The sequence below is a fragment of the Bison bison genome, unplaced genomic scaffold (assembly GCF_000754665.1).
Source record: "Bison bison bison isolate TAMUID 2011002044 unplaced genomic scaffold, Bison_UMD1.0 scf7180017860866, whole genome shotgun sequence".
Lineage (NCBI taxonomy): Eukaryota > Metazoa > Chordata > Mammalia > Artiodactyla > Bovidae > Bison > Bison bison.
The window spans coordinates 29,666-39,103 of record NW_011491438.1 but is presented as its reverse complement, the minus strand read 5'-3'; the positions used below and the strand labels follow the sequence as shown (position 1 = coordinate 39,103).

Sequence of the window (9,438 nt, the reverse complement as noted above, 5' to 3'; positions counted from 1 at the left end):
GTACAGAAATTCTTAATTTTAATGTCATTTATTAACTTTTTCTTAATAGTTAGCACTTCTTATATAAAAACTTCCTCCCTACTTAAAGTTTATAAAGGTATTTCCCCATATATTGTCTTCCAAACATTTTATGATTTTTACCTTTTACACTAAGGTCTTTAGTTTGTTCATAATAATTTTGTATATGGTTTGAGATGGGAGGTAATTTTGTTCCTTTTTTTAATAAGCACGTCACATTAAGCCAGCACTATGTACTGAAAAATACACTCGTTTCCTGTGGATCATTAAAGTCATCAGTGACCATTACTGTGCATCAGGTGTCCACAAGTGAATGGGTCTGTTTCTGGGTTCTTTACCGTCTGTCTCTGTCTGTGTGCCAACATCCCACCGACTAACACTCCCTGCTTTTATCCCACAGGTGTGTGGTTCAGCTCTTTAACTGTGGAGACGCCGTTAGTCCTGTGTCTGTTCAGGCTCACGTGTCTCTTACTTGCTGGTTTCGTTTTCTGGCTGTGCGGGGCCTGCACCGCTGCTGGGCTCTCTCTGCTTAGGGTGAGCGGGGGCTGCCCTTCCTTGCGGCGGCCGGCGGCTTCTCTGTTGCTGAGCGCAGGCGCGAGGCGCAGGGGCTTCAGTAGCTGTAGCTCGTGAGCTGCGTATTTGTGGCGCCCTGGCTCAGTTGCTGTGTGGCGTGAGGGATCTGCCCAGACCAGGGATCGAAGCGATGACTCTTGCGCCATGAGGCGGATTCTTAACCGCTGGCCCCCTGGGGAAGCCCCTAGATATGCTTGTTTCTTACTGACTGCTGTAGTTGGTCCTTGCTCCTCCTTGCACTGGGCCCTCTCATGTGGGATTTCTCTTTATCTGCCTGAAGTGTGTGTTGTACAGTGTGCGACTCTGGGCTGCAGTCCCTGGGGGCCGCCTAGTGGTTACAGATTCTCCCAGAGGGATTGTGCCCCTCTCCATGTGGTGCCGGGATTTGATATGGGCTGCTTTCTGTGCCATCTTCTTTCCACTGAGATATAACCCTCTGGGACCCGGCTGTATCCTGGAGGGCCCTCCCTAGAGACCTCGAGCTTGCTGAGTTCTGCAGGTGCCCTCGCTGCCCACTCTCAAAGCTTCACTTGCTGTCTGAATTCCGGCCTTTGCTTGAGTTGGTTTGACCTGCAGGTATTCCTTGCTGACTCGCCGGTCCTTTGACGCATCTGAAAGGCGTCATACAGTGTTTCTCCAGCACTGGGGACGTGCGTGGTGAGTCAGCCGCACGCCTGGGCTGCCGTGTTGTTGTTGTTTAGTCACTAATTTGTGTCTGACTCTTTGCGACCCCGTGGACTGTAGCCTACCAGGCTCCTCTGTCCATGGGATTTCCCAGGCAAGAAGACTGGAGTGGATTGCCATTTTCCTTCTCCGGGGGATCTTCTTTCTCCAGGGATCAAGCCCAGGTCTCCTGCATAGGCAGGTGGATTCTTTACCACTGAGCCGTCAGGGAAGCCCCTACCTCCTGTGCCATGCTTTCAGAAATTAAGATGCTTCAGAGTTTCAATTGTATCTTTCCTTTGGCAGTTGCAGACTCTGAGCATCAGAACTAAGACTTAATATTGCTCATTTTTGGCTTTTTTATATATATATATAAAACATGTTTTGTAACACTGATTAGTATAAGGAAAGGGAGTTGCCAACTAATGACAGAGAACTTGCCCTTTTGGGACAGACTGAGGATCCAGTGAGTCAAGAATTCTGTGTCTGTCCACGGCAGCCTTGCCCCTGTTTAAAGTGAAAAGAGCACACCTCACGGAGTGTGGACTTTGGCCTCGGATCCTGGCAAGTCATTGAGACCTGGGTGGAATGACAACCTCTCTAAGCTGTCGTTTGCTCATCTGCACAGCGAGGGGGACCATATACCTGCCCTCCCGGAGAATCAGTGTGGGCGTTTGGTGAGGCTGCGTGTAAGGAGGACACACTGCAGGCAGGTTGCCCAGCAGCTGTTCCGGTTTCTCCCTCGTGGCCGCTGTTGGACTTGTGCGCCCCACTTGCTGCTCCCTTGGGAAACGGCGAGCCTGCTGTTCCTCCTGCCGGTAGCCTCCCCACGTGCCCAGCGTAGGGGGACTAATCGTTAGCGCGGCTCTGTTTTCTCTGGTCACAGGCCCACAGGCCCAGCCACAGACCTTTCCCAGGACTCACTGTTTCCTTACAGCTGGGTAACACTCCATCAGGCCAGGAAACCGTGGCTGTGGCACGGTGGGCTCTCTGGTCAGTTAGTCACATGCAGGCGTTTTCCCTTTGTGCCTGGCCAGTGAGCGCACTTAGCCTCTGCAGAGGCGTCGCAGGCCGCAGTCTGGCGCAGTGAGCCACTCTCTGCTGCTGCTCGCTGGGCGCGCTGGCCCACAGTGGGAACTCAGTGTTTTCCATCTCTGCCACCTTGAAACCAGAAGTGCTAACTTGTACTTATTCATGTTTGTGTGATTATTAGTGAGATTGAACATCTTTTTTCTGTATTGAGTGTATTGACCACATGCATATTTTTTCATTTGTGAATTGCCTGTTCATTTCTTTGGCTCATTTTTCTGTTGGAAGATTTTTTTGTTGCTTTTTAATTTTTAAAAACAACTTTATTGAGACAGTCACATACCATATAATTCACCTATTTTAAGTGCTCAATTCAGTGGCTTGTAGTTTATTCACAGAGTTGTGCAGTTGTCACCACAAGAACATTTTCATCATCCCCAGGAGAAACCTGCCGCTCGTTAGCAGTTGTTCTCCATTCACCTCTGTCACCCCAGCCCGAGGCAACCATTTTCCATCATGATGGATTTGTCTATCTAGGCGTTGTGTATAAATGGAATATTGCAGGTTAGGGTTTTGTGGCTGGCTCCTTTCACAGAGCATGTTGTTTTCAATCTTTGATTCAGACTGTAGCACATATCATTACTTAATTATTGTCACATAATTCTCTGCATACCACATTTTCAAGCTGTGTTCTGCATACCACATTTTCAAGATGTTCAAGCTGGTTTTAGAAAAGGCAGAGGAACCAGAGATCAAATTGCCAACATCCGCTGGATCATCGAAAAAGCAAGAGAGTTCCAGAAAAACATCTATTTCTGCTTTATTGCCTATGCCAAAGCCTTTGACTGTGGACCACAACAAACTGTAGAAAATTCTTAAAGAGTTGGGAATACCAGACCACCTGACCTGCTTCTTGAGAAATCTTTATGCAGGTCAGGAAGCAACTGTTAGAACTGGACACGGAACAACAGACTGGTTCCAAATCTGTGAAGGAGTACATCAAGGCTGTATATTGTCACCCTGCTTATTTAACTTATATGCAGAGTACATCATGAGAAACGCTGGGCTGGATGAAGCACAAGCTGGAATCAAGATTGCTGGGAGAAATATCAATAACCTCAGATATGCTGATGATGCCACCCTATGGCAGAAAGCAAAGAGGAAGAGAGCCTCTTGATGAAAGTGAAAGAGGAGAGTGAAAAAGTTGGCTTAAAACTCGACATTCAGAAAACTAAGATCATGGCATCTGGTCCCATCACTTCATGGCAAATAGATTGGGAAACAATGAAAACATGAGAGACTTTATTTTTGGGGGATCCAAAATCACTGCAGATGGTGACCGCAGCCATGAAATTAAAAAGATGCTTACCCCTTGGGAGAAAAGTTATGACCAGATTAAAAAGCAGAGACATTACTTTGCCAACAAAGGTCCGTCTAGTCAAGGCTACGGTTTTTCCTGTGATCATGTATGGATGTGAGAGTTGGAAAGCTGAGCATTGAAGAATTTATGCTTTTGAACTGTAGTATTGGAGAAGACTCTTGAGAGTCCCTTGCACTGCAAGGAGATCAAATCAGTCCATCCTAAAGGAGATCAGTCCTGAATATTCATTGGAATGACTGATGTCGAAGCTGAAACTCCAATACTTTGGCTACCTGATGCTGGGGAAGATTGAAGGTGGGAGGAGAAGGGGATGACAGAGGATGAGATGGTTGGATGGCATCACCGACTCAATGGACATGAGTTTGAGTAAACTCCGGGAGTTGGTGATGGACAGGGAGGCCTGACGTGCTGTGGTCCATGGGGTCACAAAGAGTCGGACATGACTGAGCGACTGAACTGAACTGATGTATATCCTGGGACAGATGCTGACTCCCCACTCAAAAACTCGAGTTTTTGGGAAAGCTGTTGCTTTGGAGATGAATGGCTTGGTAATAGCCGCCCTCCCCACTGGGAGTCAGGTAGTCCCAACTACAGAACTAGACTGGGACTACAACATGGCTAAAGGAAGATGGGATCAGAGTCATTTTGTCAGATGTGCTCTTGAAGGACTCAGGCAAGCGCGTGCTAAGACTTTAAACTCTGCCAAGTTGGCAAACACAGAACAGGAGGAGAAGGAAGCTCCTGGTAAATTCCTAGATAGACTGAGGGAAGCCCTTCACAGATTCACTAGGATTGATCCCGAAAGTGAAGAGGGGAGAGTGATAGATAGATAGATTAAAAGATAGATTTCTCAGTCAGCTCCAGATATCTGCCATAAGCTATTAAAACAGGCATATGGACCAAAGCAGTCTTTAGATAATCTGTTGCATCTGGCTTGAACAGTCAGTTACATTAGGGAATATGAGGAAAGAAAGGCAGAGAAAGATAAGGGAACAGGCGGAAGCCCTTGTTATGTCTGTCAGAACCGTTCTTAAACAGCCTGAGAAAAATTTCTGGAGGGACACAGGTGAAAAGGGATGGGTTTGCTATTACTGTGGAAAGGAGGGGCACCTCAAGCACCTCAAGCGGGATTGCCCTCGGGTGTCTAACCGCCCCTGGCGCAACGTCCAGTCTGCCAGGGACCACACTAGAGGAAAGACTGCCCCCAGAGGCATAGGTTTCAGGGACCTAGGTTTCAAGAAAACCAGGACTGAAGGTGCCTGGGGGTCCCCACACAAGCTCCCATCCTAATTACATCTGAGGAACCCCGGGTATTCATAACTGTGGGGGCAAATCCATCGATTTCCTTTTGGACACTGGGGCAGCTTACTTTGTGCTCACTGAAGCCCCTGGCTCACTTTCTTCTCGATCCGCTTCCATAGTGGGACTATCAGGACAAGCCAAACGTTATTATTTCAGTCATCCTCTAAGCTGCAACTGGGACTCTGTGCTATTTTCGCACGAGTTTCTGATCGTGCCAGAGTCTCCCTCACCTCTTTTGGGGAGGGATATACTGAGCAAGGTCCATGCCTCTGTTTTCATGAATATGGAGCCCTCCCTTTCTCTCCCATTAATTGAATAAAATATAAATCCTAGAATGTGGGCTCATGGAAAATCTGTGGGTCGAGCACAAAATGCTATTCCTGTAGTTGTTAAGTTCAAAGACCTGCACTTATTTCCACATCGAAAGCAGTATCCACTGAAACCTGAGGTTAAGGAAGGGTTAAAACCCATCACCAAGAATTTAAAGGAGCAGGGACTATTAATTCCCTGTAACAGTTCATGCAACACTCCTATTTTGGGTATAAAGAAGTCAAATGGTAAGTGGAGACTAGTTGAAGATTTACAAATAATAATTGAGGCTGCAGTTCCTTTACACCCCACGGTGCCTAATCCTTGTACTCTATTGGGTGAAATCCCTAAACGAGCCAAATATTTTTCAATATGCTTTCTAGAATTAAACCTATACTAAGTCATCCCCTACCTATGACTTTAAGACAATTTAGAGGCTTTTTGGGAATCACAGGCTACTGTCGAATTTGGATCCCGGGTTATGGGGAACTTGCCTGGCCTTTATATGAACTTATAACTGAAACTCAACAGGCCCAAACCGACAAACTGGTTTGGTCTCCAGATACAAGGCTTTTAAGGCTCTTCAGACTGCTCTCCTGCAAGCTCCTGTTGAGTTCACCCACAGGGTCAGACTTTAATTTGTTTGACACTGAAAGAAAAGGTAGGGCCTTGGGAGTTTTGACGCAACCCTGAGGGCCTCAGCAGCAGCCTGTGGGAGTAGAATCTTAAACTCTGAAGTTAATATTTGGGTGACAGACAGTTGGCTTTTTAAATATCAGTCACTGTTGTTAGAAGGACCAATCAGATCAGATCAATCGCTCAGTCGTGTCTGACTCTTTTCGACCCCGTGAACTGCAGCATGCCAGGCCTCCCTGTCCATCACCAACTCCTGGAGTTCACTCAGACTCACGTCCATTGAGTCAGTGATGCCATCCAGCCATCTCATCCTCTGTCATCCCCTTCTCCTCCTGCCCCCAATCCCTCCCAGCATCAGAGTCTTTTCCAATGAGTCAACTCTTCGCATGAGGTGGCCAAAGTACTGGAGTTTCAGCTTTAGCATCATTCCTTCCAAAGAAATCCCAGGGCTGATCTCCTTCAGAATGGACTGGTTGGATCTCCTTGCAGTCCAAGGGACTCTCAAGAGTCTTCTCCAACACCACAGTTCCAAATCATCAATTCTTCGGCGCTCAGCCTTCTTCACAGTCCAACTCTCTCATCCATACATGACCACAGGAAAAACCATAGCCTTGACTAGACGAACCTTTGTTGGCAAAGTAATGTCTCTGCTTTTGAATATGCTATCTAGGTTGGACATAACTTTCCTTCCAAGCTTAAAGTTTCTGGGAACTTAAATCCTGCCACTTTTCTTCCTGAGAAGGAAAATGAGACACCTGATCACTACTGGGGACAATCTCAATGTCTAACTTTAAACTGTGCAGCTTGGGAAGATGCATTAGACAATCCTGATATGAAAATATTTACAGATGGCTGTTCTTTGGTTTGGGATGGGAAGCAGGTTATGCCATGGGGACAGCTAAACAGGTTTTAGAAGCAAAATCTCTCCCCCAGCGAATGAGTGCTCAGTTAGCAGAGCTTGTGGCTCTGACCCGAGGTCTAGAGTTAAGCAAAGAGCACCAAGTAAATCTCTACACTGATTCTAAGTATGCGTGTTTGACTGTACATGCTCATGGTGCAATATGGAAAGGAAGACAGTTTAAAATGGCAACAGGAGAACCTATTAAGCATTTCAGAGAGATTGAGAGACTTTTAACTGCTATATATTGTCCTAAAGAAGTAGCTGTTATGCAAAGGGCACAGCAGGGCTGGGAGTAAAGTGGCCGAAGGTAATCAGTTGGCTGACTGTCAAGCCAGAAAAGTGGCACTTTATGAAACCCCTTCACTGCAGGCGCCTTTGATCTGGACAGGTCCTGTGGAACAGGAAAAACCACAATATACTGAGGAAGAATTAGAAAGATATGAGAAAAGAGGAGCCAAGATTACCGATAAAGGATGGTTACAGTCTGCGGATGGACGATGAATAATTCCTGAAAATGCTCAATGGAAAATTCTGAGGGTTTACACCAGAGTTTTCATTTAGGTGTTGAAAGTACTTACCAGATGGCTTCTCGTTTGTTTGAAGGTAAAAATATAATGAAAACTTTAAAGAGCATTATCAAAAGATGTGAGGTTTGTCAGAAAAATTGCCCAAAGACTGGAAAGCTAGCAAAATATGGGTTACAACAAAGTGGAAAATACCCTGCAGAGGAAAATACCCTGGGAAATTGATTTTACTCATATGCCAAAAGCTAATGGGTATTCTTGCTTACAAGTGTGGATGGATACTTTTACTGGATGGATTGAGGCTTTTCCCTGTCGTAGTGAACAGGCTAAGGAGGTTATAAGCATTTTAATCCTTGAAATTATCCCCAGGTTTGGGCTGCCACAGAGCCTTCAGAGTGACAATGGCTCCACCTTTAAAGTTGCTGTAACTCAGGGGTTGTCAAAAGCTCTAGGAATAGAATATCACTTACCCTGTTCCTGGAGGCCCCAATCCTCAGGAAAGGTTGAAAAAGCTAATGACATTATTAAGAGACCTCTGCGCAAATCAACTCAAGAGACTCAGGACAATTGGCTTAAAGTTCTACCCTTAGCTTTAATGAGGGCTTGAACTGCCCCCAAAAGGAGGGACTGTCCCCCTTTGAATGTCTTTATGGAAGGCCTTTCTTACGCACAGACATTGTTATAGACCCTGAAGCCTTGGAATTAACTAATTATGTAACTTAGCTCTCAGCTTTTCAACAGGCATTAAAGGAACTCCGGGAGGTGACTTCTGACCCAGCCTCTGAGTCAAGCAAGCCTCTGTTTGAGCCAGGAACTGAGGTCCTGATAAAAACATTGGGATCTGGGGGCCCATCCCTCGAGCCCCTCTGGGAAGGCCCTTACCAGGTTATTCTTTCTTCTCCCACAGCTGTCAAGTGCCAGGAATTGATTCGTGGGTACATCACACTCGAGTTAAGAGGTGGCACCCTGACCAAGACTAAGTGACATCATTTTATGTCTTTACTTTCTGTGCTCTGACTTTGTACTTTTCAGATGGGCCTGATAATCTATGTGAGCCTACTTCTGCTGACTCCAAAAGTCCTGAGTCTGCCGTTTGATCCTCAACACAATGCCTTCCTGTCCTGCGCTCACTCCTACGCTGCATTCCACAATTGGTCTAAATGCTGGGTCTGCGGAGCGCCCCCCTCTTCATCAGTGGAAGGCTTCCCGTGGTGGATGTCTCCACTTCAAGGAAAAGACTTTCTCCAAGTCTGCGAACACCTTCGACGTCAACAATCATATGTGATGCCTCTTCTTCATCTGATGACATCTAACAATCCTAAAGTGGACTGGTGCAACACTTTGTACCCTAACTATGGACATAATGTGACTTTTAGCGTTGCTGATTGTTCTGTTCTGCTGTTTGCTCCCCGCGTCTGTAACTGTGGAGCTGGATTTGTTTGTAGGCGCATGAAAGCTCGTAAGTTACACGTGGTTGCTCAGACTCCTGCCACTGTAGCAGCTTCCTCCAGCTACTCCTCCAACTACTACTTGGTGTCCCTGGATCAGAGACCTTGATATGAGGGTTAGGAGAATATGTTGCCTCACCAATTTAGAGACGATGCTCCTTTGCTTAGGCAACGTAATCCTCCTGAAGGAAAAGAGGGGAACGAGAGGGTAACGGGCAGGAAGGCAGGGGTCTCCAAAGAGGAGGAGGAGGAGATAGGCTGCACTGGTCAGACACTATTTAGCTCTCAAGCGACAGGAGGAGACAAACTACAAGTGTCAGATGTTTGGCTTCCCTGACAGCTCAGCTGGTAAAGAATCCCCCTGCAATGCGGGAGACCCCGGTTCGATCCCTGGGTTGGGAAGATCCCCTGGAGAAGGGAAAGGCTACCCACTCCAGTACTCTGGCCTGGAGAATTCCATGGACTATACAGTCCATGGGGTCACAAAGAATCGGACGCGACTGAGTGACTTTAAATATAAATGTAAAATACAAATTTAAAAAGAGGTTTCTTTTATAATCTGTGTTGCCATGACGACACCTTAGTTCCACCTGAACTTAACTTTCCTCAAACCTTGAGCTAACCGATGCGTTTTTCTTATGGAAATGTTTTTCT

The 9,438-nt window shown here is 46.4% G+C and overlaps 1 long non-coding RNA gene across 2 annotated transcripts in view; it reads left to right on the top strand.

The window, feature by feature from the left end:
• The window catches only part of LOC104982916, a 16,169-nt gene extending 6,990 nt beyond the window's left edge, over positions 1 to 9,179 (top strand). For both annotated transcript variants that reach the window (XR_824571.1, XR_824570.1), the window contains one exon: positions 8,369 to 9,179. This is a non-coding gene — a long non-coding RNA (uncharacterized LOC104982916). The remainder of the gene's footprint in view (positions 1 to 8,368) is intronic.
• Positions 9,180 to 9,438: the final 259 nt, after the last annotated feature.